General features: G+C 45.0%; 1 long non-coding RNA gene across 3 annotated transcripts in view; it reads right to left on the bottom strand.

Annotated features, from left to right (window-relative positions):
• Positions 1–20,655, bottom strand: part of LOC141100225 (uncharacterized) — a 195,271-nt gene that overhangs the window by 142,913 nt on the left and 31,703 nt on the right. The window lies entirely within an intron of this gene.

Below are 20,655 nucleotides of genomic sequence, written 5' to 3'. Positions count from 1 at the left end.
ACAATACTGTAATGTGAACAGGGCAAAACAAATCACAAATATAGGAAGGCGAAAAGGTAACAACGGATCATACAACACCAGATATGATTTTCTCTCTCCAACGCCACCTCTCCAGACCGGAACCACTTGGCATAAAACACAAGCTATAATCGGCGACGCCCACAGGCCAGCACGACTATTTAAAGACCATGGGCATGACCAAACATCCCACCTGATCTCCAGATTAACCCCCGATAACCTGAGTAAAATCAAGCCGGCGCCACTGAGGCTATAGTGGACGGAGATGGAACTACCGCTGCCTGCCGGACGCTGTGGTGTGAATAGCATCCGACATGACAATTTATGAGAAATGGAAGCCTAAAATATTTTTAAAAGCTTTTTCTCAGTTTTAAAGATCACAGAAATGTACTCCACACTCAGCAATAATGTATGATTGAGAAATATAGCCCAGGAAATTTTTTTAAAGATTTCTATATAACACAAAAAGGACCTCAAAGCACATAATACTTGAATGATCAAAATATATTACACTTTTTCAACCCCAACAAAAAAATGCAGCTATATGTTTGCTAGCAGACTGCACAGGCCTAATCTATTTCTACAGATAGTATTTCTGTAATTCTAGCAAAAAGAATTTCCAAACCATGTTATTTGTTTGTGCATCAATATGCACCTTCAAGCCCAATATATATCTCTAGCAACAACTCTTTTAACAATGAATATAAGAACACTGAGTCTGTAATAGTAATGTACAGGATTCTGTAATTCTCCCTACTCCTGGGACTCTCTCTCCCTTGTTAGGCTAAATGCAGATTGTATGTGATACGATTAACCCTTAGACGGGCTGTTAGTATGATTGCTCAGCTTCAACACCAGTATCAACCTTACAGGCTTCTGATTTGCTAAATTGTCACACAGGCCTAGACAAGCACTTCCTCCTTCCAATACGAAATGTCACAGAGCTGTGTAATGGTATCATTGTGCAGGACGCCGCCTGCCCTTTAATAATCCCTGATGAGGATAGATGGCCAGCCAAACACAGTAATGCCACATCCAAGATGGCAACTGCATTACTGTGACTCATAGGCCATTCATGCATGGTTATTGGCTGCATAACAGGTGTCAAAGATGCAGAGCAGGAATTCAAGTAATGAGCACATCCAAGCACTGTGATGCTCAATGGATTAACGAGTATCACTGAGCACGTTCACTTATTCCTAATAGGCAGTGTTATACAAGATTATGCAAAATCGGAACAAACAACATGCTATCTACAATTAAATAAAATAATAAATATAACAAAAAAAATACTAAGCCCAGTCACGGAAATGGCTCAGACCTTAGCGGAGATAAGCACTCTGATTGGAAAAATTGACTGAAATTCCACAGCAAACTAAGTTCCTTCCTGGGACTGACAAAGACCCAAGCCCAGATTCTGTTTGTTTTTATCAAATTTATGTTATGCCCACACACCTCCCCTTGATGACCTCATGTGGGAGCTGTTTGTGGGATGTACTCCGCCATTCAGAGTTTTACATGATCCTCAACTTACAAGATATCGACGTCACTTGACATCCCAGAAGGTAGATATTGTCATCTTATTTTTTAACTTGAGTTTACCTTTACGTGATGGTGACACATGACCTGGATTCCTTGATTTATTAAACAGTTATTAAGTTTGAGGGGTTCTAGAGGACTTACAGCAATTTGAGTGAATGTATTGTGTTTGTCTCGTTACTACAACACTGAAAAGCTATGTACCATAAATATCAGATCCATACAAACCCAATCCATATTCACATCTGACCACTGGCACTGAATCATCCAGCTGCAGATTCTTTCAGGAGAGGATGCTCATATTGGGAAACACAATTCTTATCCTTGAAAAAAAATAGGCCTATGCACTAGTGATGAGCGAACGTGCTTGCCACTACTCGTTACTCGCCTGAGTATCACTGTACTCGGTGTATTCTGCAAGCACCAAGCATTCCCGGGATTATTCGGTGGGAGCGCGGGTCTCCGGCCTGCAATTTTGGCGATCATTAGAGCGCCAATCAACATGCAGGGATTGTCTGCCATGCACTGTAATGCCGAAGCCATCTTTATTGTGGTCTTACAGTGATTGGCTGGCTGCAAAGCGTCATCAGGTCTATTAGAGACCTGACGCTGCCTTGCTCGGTGCATTCAGCTCTGGATTCAGACAGTGCACAGAGTGTTTCTGCTGAAATAGGGTCAGATTTATGCTTTTATTAGTTAGCGTGGGTCTACCATTGTTCAATCCACATACCCAGCTAAACCAACAGTCCTTCTAAGAACTAATTACGGGATATATAGATTGCAGTGCTAGGTAGGCATGGGAGTCTATGTGCTCATATCCACATCAGTGCAAGGCATGCAGGCACTGTATGTGAGTAAATAGATCTCGCTGCATACATCAAAAGAGTCCATTACTGTCTGGTGCTGCCTAATATATATATATATATATATATATATATATATATATATATACCTAGCTGCAGGTATCCGTATTTAGGAATAATTTTTTCTTGCACCTGAATCCTGGTAATTTTATTACAAAGAAATCCAGAGCCCCCTCTTTTCTAAATTTATTTGCTTGTTCACACTGCAGACTACAGTCAGATCATTTTAATACAACAGCGTGAAAATCCAGAAATTTAAAGTGGCTTTGTCCATCCCAGGCCTCACACCTGAGTGCGCAGAAAATTCTGGCCTTTTTTGTGGTACTGTAGTATTTTTTGGAGTGTCTTACAACATTTTTGGACACCATTTTACTGACCAAAAATATTAAACTGGCCAAAAATATTTAGATACAGTTCACGTACTGTATTTATCATGGTGTTTTGTACGCCACACGCATTGCATATCATTGCGCTAAATATTTTACAATTTTAGTACTCCAACAATTTTTTTTAGTGTCATAGCCTACTTATTGACACAATTTTGGTGGGCCAAAAAAAAAAAAAAACAGGCCAAATATTGAACAGTGTTTTATCTCCATCAGACGGCAGATCTATCTGTGGTCTACAAATTGTGGCATTTCCAGCCTATATTCCACTGTTTTTGCTGTCTGTTACCCTAGATCTATACAGTATTTTGGAGTAAAAAAAAAAATAAAAAAACTCAAAGCCACAAATTGAACAGTCTGTTATCTCCGTCAGACGCCTGTACTATCTGTGCTCTACATATAGTTGCTTTTCATGCCTGCATTCCACTTTTTTTCAGATTTTTATTGAATAAATTTATGGACTTCAGTGCGCTGCTTGACAAATTCACGAATCCAGGTTATGAGAAAGATTAACTGTTTATTTCCCAACGCGTTTCGAAGTGTATACCACTTCTTCCTCAGGGGATGACATATATGAACAGATAGCGCTGTCACAGATTATACACATCCATGATTCAAAAAATTGGCGCCAATGATCACATGTCATACGGTACAAAAGTCAAAGTTCAAAGTGCACCAAGTAAAATGTCATATTAATTAATCTTTGTTCATTAAAAAGTATTATTTTTATTAATTCACAGATAAAAAACTCAAGGAAAGATAAAAAAAAAATCAAGAAAAGAAAATATATATATTTAAAAATGAACTCCTGCTGTTGAAAAGAGAGAAAAAGCACAATCTGCACTCAAGCCAATACACCAAGGTCAGATCATGTCTGAAGGGAAGGAGAAAAAGAAGAACGGTTGTTAAAAAATGTGTATAAAAATAATGAATAAAATTTTTTCTCCTTAACAACCGTTCTTTTTTAACAACCGTTCTTCTTTTTCTCCTTCCCTTCAGACATGATCTGACCTTGGTGTATTGGCTTGAGTGCAGATTGTGCTTTTTCTCTCTTTTCAACAGCAGGAGTTCATTTTTAAATATATATATTTTCTTTTCTTGATTTTTTTTTTAGCTTTCCTTGAGTTTTTTATCTGTGAATTAATAAAAATAATACTTTTTAATGAACAAAGATTAATTAATATGACATTTTACTTGGTGTACTTTGAATTTTGACTTTTGTACCGTATGACATGTGATCATTGGCGCCAATTTTTTGAATCATGGATGTATATAATCTGTGACAGCTCTATCTGTTCATATATGTCATCCCCTGAGGAAAAAGTGGTATACACTTCGAAACACGTTGGAAAATAAACAGTTAATCTTTCTCATAACCTGGATTCGTGAATTTGTCAAGCAGCGCACTGAAGTCCATAAATTTATTCCATAAAAATCTGAAGTTCTGGCGGTCACGGAGTTGACCTTTGGACGTGCAGCAAGCTGACTACGGATCTTACATGCCTGAACCTCTCCTGGAAAGGGTGAGTGAATTTTTATTTATTCTTCTAACAATAACCCGGATAAGACCCTATTGCGCTTTTTGTTCCTTTAGTTTATTTCCACTTTTTTTTTGGCATCTGCTACCCTAGGTCTATACACTATTTTGGGGTAAAAAAATAAAAAAAATACAGGCCACATATTGAACAGTCTGGTATCTCAGTCAGACTCCTGGTCTGTCTGTGCTCTACAAATAGTTGCTTTTCATGTCTGCATTCCACTTTTTGGTGTCTGCTACCCTAGGTCTATACACTATTTCTGGGTAAAAAATAAAAAAATACAGGCCATGTATTGCACAGTCTGGTATCTCCATCAAACGCCTGGTCTATCTGTGCTCTATAAATAGTTGCTTTTCAGGCCTACATTCCACTTTTTTACTGTCTGCTACCCTAGGTCTATACACTATTTTGGGGTAAAAAATAAAAAATACAGGCCACAAATTAAAGAGTCTGGTATCTCCATCAGACTCCTGGTCTATCTGTGCTCTACAAATATTTGCTTATCATGCCTACATTTGACTTTTTTTGCTGTCTGCTACCCTAGGTCTATACAATATTTTGCAAAACACAAGCCGCGGAGACACCATCACAAGTTTCTCAACGCTAGCAATGACTAGCCAGGTCTTTCCCCGGGAAGGAACAACCACGAGAAGGGCAGTCTCCAATGAAGTAAGCCACCTATGTCAAAACATGGTATCCATCCACAGACAGCTGTTTCGGGGTATTGCCCCTCATCAGTGTGGAGTAGGAAACTGGCCAGTAGGAGCAATGCCTAGTAGAAGACTGTGAAATATGAGGATGAATGAACTCATGGAGATCAACATCCAACACTGCGGAGACACCATCTCATGTTTCTCAACGCAGTGATTCTAGAGCAATGCCCCCATCCCTTATGGGAAATATGATGGTGTCTCCGCAGTGTTGGATGTTGATCTCCATGAGTTCATTCATCCTCATATTTCACAGTCTTCTACTAGGCATTGCTCCTACTGGCCAGTTTCCTACTCCACACTGATGAGGGGCAATACCCCGAAACAGCTGTCTGTGGATGGATACCATGTTTTGACATAGGTGGCTTACTTCATTGGAGACTGCCCTTCTCGTGGTTGTTCCTTCCCGGGGAAAGACCTGGCTAGTCATTGCTAGCGCTGAGAAATATGTGATGGTGTCTCTGCGGCTTGTGTTTTGCATGTTTTTACATATTTCACTTAAGGGATGGGGCATTGCTCTAGAATCACTGCGTTGAGAAACATGCGATGGTGTCTCCGCAGTGTTGGATGTTGATCTCCATGAGTTCATTCATCCTCATTTAATACAATATTTTGGGGTAAAAAATAAAAAAATGCTGGCCACATATTGAACAGTCTGGTATCTCCGTCAGACACCTGGTCTATCTGTGCTCTAAAAATAGTTGCTTTTCATGCCTATATTTAATTTTTTTTGCTGTCTGCTACCCTAGGTCTATACACTATTTTGAGGTAAAAAATAAAAACATACAGGCCACATTTTGAACAGTCTGGTATCTCAGCCAGATGCGTGGTCTATCTGTGCTTTAGAAATGGTTGCTTTTCAGGCCTACATTCCACTTTTTCTGCTGTCTGCAACTCAAGGTTTATGCGCTATTTTGGGGTTAAAAATAAAAAAATACAGGCCACATATTGAACAGTCTGGCATCTCCATCACATGCCTGGTCTATCTGTGCTTTACAAATAGTTGTTTTTCAGGCCTACATTCCACTTTTTTTGCTGTCTGCTACCCTAAGTCTATACACTATTTTGGGGTAAAAAATAAAACATACAGGCCACATAGTATACAGTCTGGTATCTCAGTCAAATGCCAGATGTATCTGTGGCCTACAAATTTCAGGGCTACAGTCCACTGTATTTGCTGTTTGTAACCCTATTTCTATACACTATTGTGGAGTACAAATTTTACAAATACAGGGCACATATTGAACAGTCTGGTATCTCAGTCAAATGCCAGATGTATCTGTTTCCTACAAATTGTGGCATTTCAGGCATCCATGAAACATTTTTTTGCTGTGTGTTACCCTATTTCCATACCTTATTTTTCTGTCAAAAATATTAATACAGACCAAATATTTTATAGTGTGGTATCTCCATGACCCGCCTCATGTACCTGTGGTCTACAAAAAGTGGCATTTTAGGGCTACATCCAACTGTGTTTACTGTGTCTTACCCTAGTTATAAGCACCATTTTGCTGTCAAAAACAAAAATACAGGCCACATATTGAACAGTTAAGTATCTCTGTAAAAACACTTCTGTTTCAAATTGCTATGGCTGCTTGATGACTGTGACTTAAATGCACCAAATACTACCACCATCTCTGTATTATGAAGGCAAAATCTTCAAGATTAAATCATGACTGTAAGACCCCGAGCAAGAGTACATGGAAGAGCACGGGGCCACGACTCAAAACTACTGCAGCCTGTTGTTCCTTGGCCGAATTTTGACAATCCACCACCTACTAATACTAAACTTGTTAAACGAGGACGTCAGAAAGGAGCCCCTGCAGTTTTTAGACCAATAACTATAGATTTAGACATTTCAGCTGGATTTCAAGATATGTCAATTGGAGAGCGTGGTGGTCGAAGATGTGACTTCTATGACATGGGTGTTTCCACTAGACAATCCAGCCAACATGTTATTGAATCAAAATCTGGTTTTGATCGCAATTCTATTCACCTTTGCACAAACTATGTCAAATGGATAGCTAGATCCCAGTGGGTCTTGTCACAGTGTCATGCTGACTACAGTCCCCATATGTTATCTATATCCCTAATCTCACCTCAACTTTAGCAGCATGATGAATTAATAGGAAAAGCATGTGGTTTTGATGGAGCTGTTCTATTCTTGCCAAAAAAACTAAATAAGATCAATGAGGTGGTTAGCTGCACACACAATGTAGAAATAGTAAAGATTACAATTACTTTCACCAATGACTTACCACACACTTCACAAACTTGCTTTCACTTTTATAACATTATATTCTGAAGCATTGAAGAAGATGATGAATATATTATGAAGCAAATAGGTATGAATACTTATCATCCAAATGATGTTGCAAAAGTAAGACCATACAACCTATCTGAGTGGAATTGATTTACCACCGGAATTTTGAAGTCTGAGAATAGCATTATCTTGTGGATTGATGTGAGCCACAAAGTCCTTCAAAGTGAAACTTTTATGGATGTAATGTACAATTTGCTATAGAAAATTAGAACATGCCTTCTATGATGCTTGTATAAAAAAACTGATTGGCCAGATATGTACTGCCTCAGGAATACCGGGCTGCGGGTATCTGTGTTGCGCTGGGTCCAGAACTTAGGCTGCGTCCCCTGTTTCCTGTTAGCAGTGGTGGACACCACATTACCAATTGGCAGGCAACACCACTATTGAGTCTGTGGACAGCACTTTTGAAATACCTGTCATTCTATTTTAGCTGTCACAGAACTTTACCATATAACAGAACAACCCTATACATTCTGGGTATACCCAATGATTTGAATCAGCTGTCACAGGACCTTACTATACAACAGAACAATCCTCTGCAGCAGGGGCAATGTACCCCCATAGGAGTCTATGATTCTCTCCATTTAGTGATATTTTTACTACTCCATACACACGGACAACTCAGGAGCAGTCTGTGTATTGATGAAGGTCAGCTGTATTGACTGAAATGTTTACTGTCTTTGACTGCAAATAAAATCCATTGTTTATTCTCAAGTTGAGTGCCAAAAATTATAGTGGTTTGAAAAAAACACTATATTGTAATCCGAACGCTGCTAACTTATTCTTCTTCTTATTATTCAGTTGATTTCCGCAATTAATGTGGCCTGAACCGCTACACGCACAGACTCCGTTGAGGTGTCGTTTCGAAGCCAGCGTCCATGAGTGGTGTGCTAAGTATTTTTCGTGTCGATCGGATTTGTAGTTTTTGCGCAATTTGCGTTTGAAAATTTTTATTCCCGTCATTGGAATGCACTGTCTCAATGCATTTCAATGGGAAAATGTTGCAACAGGGAAAACCTGCCCTGAGGCGATTCAAATGGCAGTTAAGCTCATTGATATGCGCAGGCACACCTAGTTACTATGCCAACGCCTACGAACTATACACAACTTTTCCAGGAAAGAGTTTCTGGCAGATAATATCAGCTCTTAAAGCAAAACCCACAGCACAAATGCAAATCTAGCTTCATCACATGACGCATGCCCCTGAGAGAGAATGTGCGCCAAAGTTGATTTAGAAGCCCAGAGAGCCAAACTGGCTCTTAAAGGGCCGACGCTCCAAAGTGATTCTTAAAGGGCCGGCGCACCGAAATGAGTCTTAAAGGGCCGGCGTGCCAAATCGAAAGCTGAGTGACCCCATGCTCCAAATCGGAGGCTAAGCCACCCAGGCCTCCAAATCAGAGGCTGATCGACCCTGGCCTACAAATCGGAGGTTGAGCCACCCTGGCCTACAAATTGGACCCAGAGTGGCCCCGCCCACCAAATCGGACCCTGAGGGGCCCCAACCACCAAATCGGACCCAGAATGCCCCCGCCCACCAAATCGGACCCTGAGGGGCCCCGCCCACCAAATCGGACCCTGAGGGGCCCCACCCACCAAATCGGACCCTGAGGGGCCCCGCCCACCAAATCGGACCCTGAGGGGCCCCGCCCACCAAATCAGACCCTGAGGGGCCCCGCCCACCAAATCGGACCCTGAGGGGCCCTGCCCACCAAATCAGACCCTGAGGGGCCCCACAGGCCAAAGTGACCCCTGAGCGGCACCCACAGTTAAAACGGATCCTGAGTTGAAAGTCTTGCAGGGGCAGCAGGCAAGTCTCTCTTAAAGGGGCTGCCCGGGCACCATTTCAAAGCACTATCTGTACTTCCTTCAGGAAATACACATCTAGTTTACTTTATTATTGTTCTGGTGTGGGAACCTATTTTTGAGCAACGACATGGCTGTGCCACGATATACTTGATATAAACACATGGGCCAGGCATGGTATGTGTGTGAGACCACCTATCCTCAGAGCTGCCACCAGGTTCCAGCCATTTTGTTAGGGCTTGTGGATCACACCAAATATAAATTATGAAAAGGTGCAATCACAACCCGGGGTCTACCATGCAGAGATGGTATACTGCTGCTATACAACAACGGACAGCGAGTAGTAAAGTGCTCGTTTGACACCGGTGAGTAACCAATGAACTGGTGTGATAGGAAACGGGCTCTGTTACTGCACAGATTCTGCAGAAACCAAAGCCGAAGCCTGTTAAACCTCACAGGCTACGGCTAGTGGAGCGATAGCGTGAAGTCACAGGACACTGTTTCTGAGACACCAGAAGCGTGCCCCTCTAGACCCACTAGCGCCTGGAACCGCTACTGCGGAGCCAGGGAAAGTTTCTCGTGGATCGCTGTGCCCTGTTAAACATCACAGGGTGTTCTATCCTTGGCCTCAAGCACTTGTCTACGTGTTTGTGGTTAGGTGGACTTTCCCAGTAACAGCATGGTTGAGGGCCTGGGTAATGTACAGATTAAAGCAAGGAGGGTTGCCTGTATAGGAAATTCCTAAAACATAACCTTATTCATTTACATAAAATTATTGCAACCCCGGACAGTAAACATAAACATATAAAGTGCTCGTGCTCAACAGTGCTCATTAAAAAATGGTTCAATCTCACCCATTTACAGATTCTTGTCAGTAGCAAGGTTATCGTACCAATCACCCAGTGTTAGGGACGGCGGAATGCACTAAATATTAAATAACAGAAAGTGCGCTCGCTGCCCGGGGTCCACCATGCAGAGGTGTTAAACTGCTGCTATACAATGACAGATGCACAATATGGCGGTATGGCACACGCGGGTTGAACGTCACCCGGCGTGCGCTGGCAAACTCTGTTATTATCACAGAGGTGCATAAGACATAAGCATAAAGGCCATGCGACCCTTTTATAGCTGGGACCTTACGGAAGCTTCCAGATCTCTGAGATGGACCAATCAGATCTGGAGAAAGACCTGAGTATGTGACTCCCGATCTCCAATGAGAAATCGTCTCGTGAGCATGCCCAGTAGCACGATGGGAGGACTTAGCCTCTGGAATGGCTTGTTGCAGAGCAGGCTGCGCTGCTATTGCTGGCCCAGAGGTGGCAGCAACAGCCTTACCCACAGAGTTGGTCTGAGCAGGGCGTTTGGAATGCCGGGACTCCTGTGCAGGCTCCTGAGCGGTCGGTGGAGAATGGGAGACCACTGAATGCAAGGCTCTGGATTCCTGCTGTGCAGTTGCAGGAACCTGGCGCCTAACGTTACCCCCCCTCCTAGGGCCACCTCCCCTCTGAGCCTTGTTACACTCAAATGCCGTGATCAGGAGCGGGGCGTGGATTTTCTCCACTGGTTCCCAGGTCCGGGCCTCTGGGCCATGACCCTTCCAGTCCACCAAATAAAATTTTTTGCCACGCACAATCCTGCGTCCCACAATGGCGTTGACCTCAAACTCGTCTGAAGACAAGTCTGATGTCCCGGCAGATGACTTGGAAAACCGGGCCATGTGAACAGGCTTGAGAAGGGACACGTGGAAGACGTCAGAGATGGCCAAGTGTGGTGGAAGAGCTAGACGGTAGACCACTGAACTGATCCGCTCGAGGACCTTGAAGGGACCAATGTATCGCGGCGCGAACTTGGAGGACTCAGCCCGCAGCCTGATATTTCGAGCAGAGAGCCACACCAAGTCGCCAGGGGCAAAAGTTGGAGTGGGGCGCCGATGTGTGTCGGCGGACGCTCTCATTCTCTCTTTAGAGGCTCAAATAGCATCCTGGGTGCGATCCCAAATGTCGCGAGCCTCCACTGCCCAGTCTGCCACCCTGGAATCAGTGGAAGATACTGGCATCAGGACAGGAATGTGCGGATGCTGGCCGTAATTAAGAAGGAACGACGTCTGACCAGTGGAATCAGCCACTGCATTATTCAGAGCAAATTCAGCCCACGGTAGTAAGGATGCCCAGTCATCCTGCCTGGCAGAAACAAAATGTCGCAGGTACGTGACCAGAGTTTGATTGGCTCTCTCAACCAACCCGTTCGTCTCGGGGTGATAGGCTTAGGACAAGTTTAGCTCGATACTGAGTAGACTGCAGAGCTCCCTCCAAAACCGAGATGCAAATTGGGGACCTCGGTCACTGACTATTTTGTCCGGCATACCGTGCAAATGAAATACATGCTTTATGAACAGTGCGCGAGTCCGCGAGCAGAAGGCAGCCGCGCGAGTGGCACCAGATGCATCATTTTAGAAAAATGATCGGTGACCACCCAGATGACCGTGCTGCCACCGGATTTGTGCAGGCCGACCACAAAATCCATGCTGACCATCTCCCAGGGTCTGTCTGCCACTGACAAGGGATACAGTAACCCAGCCGGCCTCTGCCTAGAAGACCTGTTCCCAGCACAAGAGACGCATGCTTGAATGTACTCTTTAGTGTCCCGAGTAGAGTTGAGCGACTTTGGTCGGATTGGGTTTAATGAAACAAAATTTGTTTCAGATGAAACTGGACTAGGGCAAAAAAAGTCGGAGTTTCGTCCGAAACCCGACCCCAATGTAAGTCAATGGGAATTAAAAGTCGGCATTGAGTGGATGACATTCATCCACTCAATGCCGACTTTTATTCCCAATTGACTCGCATTGGGGTCGGGTTTTGGAGAAACTCCGACTTTTTTTTGCCCTAGTCGGACCAGTTTCATCTGAAACAAATTTTGTTTCATGAAACCCAATCCGACCAAAGTCGCTCAACTCTAGTCCCGAGCCATGTGCAGCCACCAATAAGACCTTGCCAGGAGTTCTGTTTGTCTGCTTATTGCCAAAGTGACCACCCACCCTGGATGCGTGCGCCCACGCGAGGACCTCTGGTCGCAGGCGAGGAGGGACAAAGGTCTTGCCCGGCGGTACTGCCTCAAGAGCGACTGGAGCCACGGTCTTCAGGCTCTTAGTGGTGACAATTAGCTGAGGCTCAGCCTTCTCTTCCTCCACTGAGACCACCAAGCGCGAGAGAGCTTCCGCATGGACGTTCTTCTCTCTGGACAGATAGTGCAAGGTGAAGCGGAAGCGGAAACGGGAGAAGAAGAGCGACCACCTAGCTGGATGAGAGTTCAAGCGCTGGGCCTTTTGTAAATAGACCAGGTTTTTATGGTCAGTGCACACCTGAACGGGAAAGCAGGCTCCCTCCAGGAGATGTCTCCACTCGGAAAAGGCCAATTTCATGGCCAGCAACTCCCTGTCCCCGATGGAGTAGTTCCTCTCCGCCGGTGAGAAGGTCTTTGAGAAAAAGAAGCAGGGATGCGTGGGTTTGGGCATACGAGAGACAGCCTCTGCAACTGCCTGTGCAGTGGCCGCAGTAACCTTCGCAGCTGAGGTGGGACTCTCGAGAGCCGCCAACCTGCCCTCCAGCTGCCGAATGTACTGCAGTAGTTGCTGCTGGACCGCCATTTTTAGCCAGACCCTGACGCTTTTATAATGTTAGGGACGGTGGAACACACTAAGTATTAAATAATAGAAAGTGCGTTCGCCGCCCGGGGTCCACCGTGCAGAGGTGTTAAACTGCTGCTATATAATGGCAGACGCACAATATGACGGTATGGCACACGCGGGTTGAACGTCACCCAGCATGTGCTGGTGAGCTCTGCTATTATCACAGAGGCGCCTAAGACATAAACATAAATGCCGAGCCTGTTGACTTCACAGGTCTCAGCGGTGTGCACGCACGGTATATGGTCACAGGACTGTTATGAATGAGTCACCGTAGGAGGCAAACACAGAAATGCTAGCTAAGTCCAGAAAACCAGAGAAGTTGGCAGCTATCGGATTGCAGACCCCTGAACCTATCAACACAACTAGCAGTAGCCGTGGGGGATTCCTACGATGCCCTAGACCCCTCGATCACAGCCGGAGGACTATATAGCCTAAAGACAGAAAGGGAAATCTAAACTGCCCCAGAGCAGACCCCAAAGCAAAAGGCAGCCCCCAACATATAATGACGGTGAAGCAAGAAGAAAGAACACTAACACAGACAGAAAGATAGACTGAGCAAAGACGGGGACCAAGCTAACTAGATAGGAAAGGACAGGAAGGCTGCTGTCTGCAATCCGTGAAAACCCTATGAAAATAAGAGCCAACAAACTGACAGTGAAAAAGGCCCTGAAGACGCTAGGCTTCAAAAAGGCTATGTCAGTACTCAGGAATATTCTGAAGACTGAGCAACCGGCAAAAGGAGATTCAGCTCACCCCAGCAGGGAATGGCAGAATGCAGAAAAGCAAGGCAAACAAAAACAAAACACAAATGCTAACAGGCAAAGCAGAAAACGTAGCTTTAGAGGAGCAGGAATCAGACTGGTGTCCTAGAAGTCCACAGAGAAATCACCCGCAGGGCAGAAGGGCGTCGGCAGCCTTATATCCTGTCCATGACTCCACTCAGACAGTCATCATCATTAGACTCAGGTGCCTGATAATCAGGCTCATTACCTTCCTTTACCAGAATAGGGAGTTCACCAGACCTCAGTGACGAAGGGGAAAATGAACTCACAACAGTACCTCCCCCTTGAGGAGGGGTCACCGAACCCTCAACCACGCCACCAGGGCGATCAGGGTGAGCCCGATGAAAGGCACGCACCAATCTTTTGGCATGAATATCAGAGGCAGAGACCCAGGAATTATCCTCCTGACCATAAACCTTCCACTTAACCAAATACTGGAGTCTCCATCTAGCCAGATGGGAATCCAGTATTTTCTCTACCTCATATTCCATGTTACCTTCAACCAATACAGGGTCCGGAGGTGCCACCCCAGGAACAACTGGTTCAACAAACCTCTTCAACAAGGACTTATGGAACACATTATGGATCTTAAATGTGACAGGAAGAGCCAAACGAAAAGAGACCAGATTAATAATCTCCAAAATCTTGTAAGGTCCAATAAATCTAGGCTTAAACTTAGGAGAAGCCACCTTCATAGCAATATTTTTTGATGATAACCACACCATATCACCAATCTTAAACTGGGGACCAATGGTACTATGTCGATTGGAAAACCGCTGGGCCTTTTCCTGGGAGAGAGATAACTTATCCACCACTTGGTCCCAGATCTGGTGCATTCTCTCCACCACAGTGTCAACACCTGGGCAGGCAGAAGGCTCCACCTGCCCTGAAGAAAATCGAGGATGAAACCCAAAGTTACAAAAAAAAGGTGACATCAAAGTGGCAGAACTAGCTCTATTATTTAAAGCAAATTCGGCCAAGGGCAAAAATGAAACCCAATTATCCTGATCAGCGGAAATGAAACATGTCAAATACGACTCCAAGGTCTGGTTTGTTCTCTCTGTCTGCCCATTGGTCTGAGGGTGAAAAGCAGAGGAGAAGGACAACTGAATTCCCAGCTTGGAACAGAAAGTCCTCCAAAATCTAGACACAAACTGAACTCCTCTGTCAGATACAATGTTCTCAGGAATCCCGTGCAAGCGAACCACCTGTTGCAAAAACAGGGACACCAACTCAGAGGAAGACGGCAACTTAGGGAGGGGTACAAGATGAGCCATCTTAGAGAACCTATCACAAATCGCCCAAATAACAGTCATTCTTTGAGAGACCGGCATATCAGAGATGAAATCCATTGAAATATGGGTCCATGGCCTCCTGGGGACCTGCAAAGGCATCAACAACCCACTAGAGTGAGAACAAGATTTAGACCGGGAGCAAGTCCCACAGGACTGCACAAAATTCCTGACATCATGAGACAAGGTGGGCCACCAAAAAGAGCGACTCACCAGATCTCTAGTACCAAAAATACCTGGATGACCAGCCAATGCAGAGCAATGAACTTCAGACATCACTCTCTTCTTCCACTGGTCAGGAACATACAACTTTCCACTGGGACAACGCTCAGGTTTGTCCTCCTGGAATTCTTGCAGAGCAAGTCTCAAATCGGGCGAGATGACAGAAAGAACTACCCCTTCGCCTAAGATGGTAGTAGGCTTGGTCACCACAGGAGATTCAGCAAAGAAGCTCCTAGAGAGGGCGTCTGCCTTGACATTCTTAGTTCCAGGAAGAAAAGAGACCACAAAATCAAAACGTGTAAAAAACAAGGCCCACCTAGCCTGTCTAGGGTTCAAGCGTTTAGCCGACTCTAGGTAAATCAAATTCTTGTGGTCAGTGAGGACCACAACTTGATGTTTAGCTCCCTCCAACCAATGTCTCCACTCCTCAAATGCCCATTTCATGGCCAACAGTTCTCGATTCCCCACATCATAGTTACGTTCAGATGGAGAGAACTTTCGGGAAAAGAAAGCACAGGGATTTATTTTAGATGTTACAGGATCCTTTTTGGACAAAACTGCTCCTGCACCAATCTCAGAAGCATCCACCTCTACCTGGAACGGGAGAGAGACATCAGGTTGCCGCAAAACCGGGGCGGAGGTAAATCTTCGCTTCAGCTCCTGAAAGAAAGCAACAGCCTCCGGAGACCAATTCAACACATCAGCACCCTTCTTAGTCAGATCAGTCAATGGCTTGGCAATACTAGAAAATTTTGCTATAAATTTCCGATAAAAATTAGCAAAACCCAAAAACTTCTGGAGGGCCATCAAAGAAGTGGGCTGAACCCAATCATAAATGGCCTGTACCTTGGCCGGGTCAATTTCAATAGTTGACGGAGACAAAATAAATCCCAAAAATGAAATCCTCTGTACTCCAAAAAGGCATTTCAATCCTTTGACATACAGGGAATTCTCCCTCAAGATCCGGAACACAGTCCGAATATGTTCCACATGAGAATCCCAATCCTTGGAGAAGATCAAAATATCATCCAGATAGATAATCAAAAATTTATCGACAAAGTCTCGGAAAATATCGTTCATGAAGCACTGGAAGACAGAAGGGGCATTAGTGAGCCCAAAAGGCATCACCAGGTACTCAAAATGTCCCTCCGGAGTATTAAACGCCGTCTTCCATCCATCCCCCTGCTTAATGCGGATAAGATTATACGCCCCCCTGAGGTCAAGCTTGGTTAACCAGCAAGCACCTCTAACTCTAGAGAATAGATCTGAAATCAGGGGTAACGGATACTGATATTTAATAGTCATTTTGTTGAGGGCACGATAATCAATACAAGGCCTTAAAGAACCATCCTTTTTGGCCACAAAAAAAAATAACCGGCACCTAAGGGTAAAGAGGATGGTCTAATATGACCCTTCTCCAATGCCTCCTTAATATAGGATTGCATAGCCTCGTGCTCGGGTACAGATAAATTGAAGAGCCGACCCTTGGGAAATTTACACCCCGGGCTCAGTTCAATTGCACCGTCATAACTCCTATGAGGAGGCAAAGATGCAGACTCATTCTCACTAAATACATCATAAAAGTCTGCCGAATAGTCAGGAACATCATGCGACTGAGGAGAGGTGGAAAAAACCGGAGCCTCACTAAAGGCACACCGACAACCCCAACTCACCACAGACAAAGATTTCCAATCCAAAACTGGATTATGAATTTGCAACCAGGGAAACCCCAGAACAACGGCATCATGCAGACCATGCAACACCAAAAATCTGCAATTTTCTTGATGGTCTGGGGCGACCCGCATGACCACCTGGGTCAAAAACTGAGGTTTATTTTTCGCGAAAGGAGTAGCATCAATCCCCCTCAAAGGGATAGGCGTCTGCAGAGGTGTCATCGGAAATCCACAACGTTTAGCAAAATCCAAGTCCATTAGGTTTAGCGCTGCTCCTGAATCCACAAAAGCCTTGGCGGAAAATGTGGACAGGGAGCAGATCAAAGTAATTGCCAGAAGAAACTTAGGTTGAACACCACCAACAGAAAACGTGTGTGCAAAGCGTTTCTCTCGTTTAGGACAGACAGAAATACTATGCGAGGCATCTCCACAGAAAAAACACAGCTTATTACGCCTTCTGAACTCCTGACGTTGCGCCCTAGACAAAACTCTATCACATTGCATAGGTTCAGACGTCTGTTCAACCGGTGGCAACACCTCTCGTGCAATCCTGCGTTCACGTAAACGCCGATCAACCTGAATGGCTAATGACATAGAATCATCCAGACCAGAGGGAACAGGAAATCCCACCATAGTATCTTTTACGGCTTCTGACAAACCCTTCCAAAAGAGAGCAGCCAAGGCATTATCATTCCAGGTAGTAAGGACCGCCCACTTTCGGAACTTTTGACAGTACAACTCTGCAGAATCTCGACCCTGGTTCAATGCCAACAGGGTCTTTTCAGCCTGATCAATAGCATTAGGTTCGTCATACAACAACCCCAAGGCTTGAAAGAATGCGTTCACATTAGTCAGAATAGGATCATCTGGTTTCAAAGAAAACGCCCAATCCTGGGGATCGCCACGCAGCAAAGAGATGACAATTTTAACCTGCTGCGCGGAGCTCCCTGACGAGTTAGGCTTCAAGGCAAAAAATAATTTACAATTATTTTTGAAACTCAAAAATTTAGATCGATCCCCAAAAAATACATCAGGTGTAGGGATCTTTGGTTCAACAGCATGCGAACGAGCAAGGTAGGCGGAAATTCCCCGCACTTCCGCCGCGAGCTGCTCCACATGATCTGACAATTGCTTTATCTCCATTGAGAGAAAAAAAAATTCCCCCTACGGCCTCAGAGATATAGAGGAAATAATATACACACTCTTTTTTTTTTTTTAAACACAATTCTTTCCTGCTATTGAGTACCCTAGGATCTGCGGTATGGCGGGTGATTCTGTTATGAATGAGTCACCTTAGGAGGCAAACACAGAAATGCTAGCTAAGTCCAGAAAACCAGAGAAGTTGGCAGCTATCAGATTGCAGACCCCTGAACCTATCAACACAACTAGCAGTAGCCGTGGGGGGTTCCTACGATGCCCTAGACCCCTCGATCACAGCCGGAGGACTATATAGCCTAAAGACAGAAAGGGAAATCTAAACTGCCCCAGAGCAGACCCCAAAGCAAAAGGCAGCCCCCAACATATAATGATGGTGAAGCAAGAAGAAAGAACACTAACACAGGCAGAAAGATAGACTGAGCAAAGACGGAGACCAAACAGACGCTCCAGGGACTGAGTCCTGTGTTTTGCCTACTGAGCATGCCAGTAGGACGACCTCTTATTGGAGGTCGGGGGTCACATGCGTAGGTCCCGTTCCTGCGCTGATTTGTCCACTACGGGGAAGGTCATGGGAGGACGCTGCTATAAAAGAGCTGCATGGCTGCATGGCCATGCGCTAGTATAGAATCTTATATGTATGGTGTGTTGGTGACTATGTTACCGACCTGTTTACACGTGTGCTGTTACTAGCACAGTGAGTGTGGGTCTAGACAGGCAGTGTATGGTGGGAACCCTACTTGACTCAGCATCTGCACCGGGCATCCTAAGTCGCAAGTGCCTTCAGCACAAACCGTGTAGCAGAGAGAGTTCAACCACCAGTCTAGTCTCCCTGGGGGGGATATCTATAGGGACCTCATCTAGCGTCATAACCTCTGTGCACCTGTGATGTTTAACAGGGCATAGCTGTTAGTGCACTCAGTTGTTGTACCACTCTGTGGAGCAACAGAGTCAGGTACTTTGCACTCAGTTCACACCGAGTGACGTTTTTAACTTGGCGTGTTTACGGTGTTTGCTCGCAGCACCGCTCTGCCATTGTTTACTTTAGCTGCAGTTTAGCATCTCTGCACGGTGGACCCCAGACTGCGAAAGCACCTCACTATTATTTTATTATTTGATGCGTTCCGCCAGCCTAACAGGTGGCAATAACTTAAGTAAGAGACAGGAAAAACATTTCAATGGAGGACTCAAATACTACATTTTGTTGCCCACAGATATTTAAAATGCCCAGTCCACATAAAAATGGCGATGATTTATATGAAAATGTGGTATCCCATAGAAATAGCTTCTTAGTGGGACACCACACATCTTCCACATCCCTTCAGACACCACCACTAGAACACCAGGGTTTCATGATGCAACAGCCACATTATTGTTTGCAAAGAAATGTTTGTGGTCTCAGCAGAGTTCACCTATCGTTTCTTTTGTCTCCCCCTCCCAAAGAGGAGTACAAATAAATATCAATTATCAAAAAATATAGGTTTGTACAAGAAGAGAAAATAGATAGTCATAGTATGGCATTGTTCCCTGTCAACAGTAGAGTACCTTTTTTTAATTAGCAGCATTACATAAAAATTTTAAAATGCAGCTGAAGTTAATGAAAAACCGCAATCTATGTCTTCCCAGCGTTCCTCTGTACACATATCAGTATTTAGATCACTATTATAGTGAACTCTTTCCTATCAGCATTTCTTTGTCTTCAGATCACAGATATCACAAAATGCTTCAGCCACAGGGCAACGAGTATGGCCTTCGATGGAACAGTTCTGGATGACATTTTTACAGTGTGAAACATTTATTTGTCAAAAAAAATATTTCTCTATAAGGCTAGTTTCACACTGGCGTTTATGAGCGCAGCGACGGCCTGCGCACGGCCGCCGCTAAGCCCCGCCCCCTGTCGCGCCCCCGCCGGTAGCTCCGCCCACCGGCGCATGACGCTGCATGCGCCCTGCGTCCCCTATCTTTATCACAGGGGGCGCAGGCCGTGCGCAGTATGCGTTTGGCGGCGCATGCGTCCTTTTGACGGTGCGCCGACCTGCACCAAACGCAACCTGCTGCAGTTTGGTTGCGTCGGCGCACCGTCAAAAAGGCGCATGCGCCGCCAAACGCATACTGCGCATGGCCTGCGACCCCTGTGATAAAGATAGGGGACGCAGGGCGCATGCAGCGTCTTGCGCCGGTGGGCGGAGCTACCGGCGGGGCGGGGCTTAGTGGCAGCCGTGTGCAGGCCGTCGCTGCGCTCATAAACGCTAGTGTGAAACTAGCCTAACACAGTCGGTGGTGTGAGGCAGTGACCGGAGTCATATGTGAGGGTCGCTATGTGTCCCCCAGGATGCATTCTGAAACATATTAGATCCGCTGGAGTGCCTTGTGGTCACAACAGTGTGCATGTGAGTCACAAGGCAGAATAAAAGTAAGTTTGAACCTGGTCAAGTTATTTTGACCAAGGAGCTTGTTCAGGAAAATCCAGTATGGGCTTTTATTTTTGAAACAGAATTCAGGAAGGTTGTGGGGTCCGGTCCGTTTCCTCCAGCCTAGATCTTATAAGCGGCCTATGGCCACAGATTGGAGTGAAGGAAGAAAAAACCTGCAGGAAGAGTTTGGGTGTATCAGTTTTGGTCTTGCAAGGAGACAGAGCACTCCCTGTGTGAGGCAACACAGGGCCA

This window comes from Dendrobates tinctorius, unplaced genomic scaffold (assembly GCF_039654945.1).
Source record: "Dendrobates tinctorius isolate UK_male_01 unplaced genomic scaffold, ASM3965494v1 ptg000103l, whole genome shotgun sequence".
Classification (NCBI taxonomy): Eukaryota; Metazoa; Chordata; class Amphibia; order Anura; family Dendrobatidae; genus Dendrobates; species Dendrobates tinctorius.
The sequence above is the reverse complement of the archived record's forward strand: the minus strand, read 5'-3'. Positions and strand labels throughout refer to the sequence as shown.